The sequence below is a fragment of the Phodopus roborovskii genome, unplaced genomic scaffold, assembly GCF_943737965.1.
Source record: "Phodopus roborovskii unplaced genomic scaffold, PHOROB, whole genome shotgun sequence".
NCBI lineage: Eukaryota > Metazoa > Chordata > Mammalia > Rodentia > Cricetidae > Phodopus > Phodopus roborovskii.
In genome coordinates, this window is record NW_026125132.1 from 38,916 (window position 1) to 40,591 (window position 1,676).

General features: G+C 41.5%; 1 pseudogene; it reads right to left on the reverse strand.

Annotated features, from left to right (window-relative positions):
• Positions 1-1,104: 1,104 nt before the first annotated feature.
• LOC127226065 (60S ribosomal protein L27-like) lies at positions 1,105-1,466 on the reverse strand (annotated as a pseudogene).
• Between the last annotated feature and the right edge of the window lie 210 nt (positions 1,467-1,676).

Below are 1,676 nucleotides of genomic sequence, written 5' to 3' on the forward strand. Positions count from 1 at the left end.
GGTATCTCTCCATATAGGATGGGCTCCACTAAGTCAGTTTGTACATTAGTGTTAGGTCTTGGACCCACTGCCAGTGACCTCATATATTGTCCCAGTCACACCATTGTCATCTATATTAAGGGAGTTCAGTCTGGTCTTATGCAGGTTCCCCATTTGTCAGACCTGAGTCAGTGATCTCTCACTAGCACCAGTCAGCCGTTTCTGTGGGTTTCCCCCATCATGGTCTTGTCTCCTTTTTCATATTATCGCTCTTCCCTCACTTTGATTGTACTCCAGGAGCTTGGCCCAATGGTTAGTTGTGTATTTCTGCATCTGCCTGCTTCCATATGTTTCTGGAAGAGGGTACAAGCTTCTCTGGGGTTTAGATTGGAGGCTGGGTATCCTTTGCTTTATGTCTGGTATCCACTCCATTTATGAGTGAATACATACTATATTTGTCTTTCTGGTCTTGGGTTATCACACTTAGGGTTTTTTTTTTCTAGTTCTGTCCATTTGTCTGCACATTGTAGGATGTCATTGTTTCTCACTGCTGAGTAGTACTCCATTGTGTAAATATACCACATTTTCTTTATCCGTTCTTCAGTTGAGGGGCATCTAGGCTATTTCCAACATCTGGCTATTACAAATAATGTTGCTATGAATATAACTGAGCAAATGTCCTTATGATGTGAATGTGTTTCCTTTGGGTATATGCCCAACAGTGGTATTGAAGTAGGTTGATCCCTAGTTTTCTGAGAAATTGCCATATTGATTTCCTCAGTGGCTGTACAAGTTTGCACTCCCACCCGCAATGGATGAGTGTTCACCTTTCTCCACATCCTCTCTAGCATAAGCTATCATCAGTGTTTTTGATATTAGCCATTTTGATTGGTGTAAGATGGCATCTCAGAGTGGTTTTGATTTGCATTTCCCTGATGACTAAGGATGTGGACCATTTCCCTAAGTGTCTTTCCACCATTTGAGATTGTTCTGTTGAGAATTATCTATTTAGATCTGTAACCTATTTTTATTTATTTTTCCTGTTTTTTTTAACTTTTAATGATGGAAACAAAAATATACCTAAAGCGAAGCTTCTGGAAAAACCATTTGTTCTTCCGTCTTGTATCATTCCTCAAACTTGACCTTGGCTTTCCTCCTCACCTTGCGTTTCAGAGCTGGGTCTCTAAAGACATCCTTGTTGACAACAGTTTTGTTCAAGGGGATGTCCACAGAGTACCTTGTGGGCATGAGGTGGTTGTAGTTATAAACTTTCACAAAAGACTTGATCTTTGATCACATGGCGATTTTCTTCTTGCCTATGGCAGCTGTCACTTTTCGAGGATAGCGGTCAATTCCAGCCACCAGGGCATGGCTGTAAGGGCGCTCTGAGGTGCCATCGTCAATGTTCTTTACAATGATGGCTTTGCTTCTGGAGTAGCATCCAGCCAGGACTAGCACCACTTTCCTGGTTTCATGAACTTGCTCATTTTGATAGCAAGTAGCCAGTTCCCAGCAGAAAGGCTGTACCCATTTTTAAATTGGATTATTTGGTAGTTTGATGTCTAGTCTCTTGAGTTCTTTGTGTATTTTGGAGATCAGCCCTCTGTCAGATGTGGGGTTAATGAAGATCTTTCCCCATTCCATAGGGAGCTGTTTTTTTTTCTTGCTGACCATGTTCTTTGCCTTACAGAAGCTTT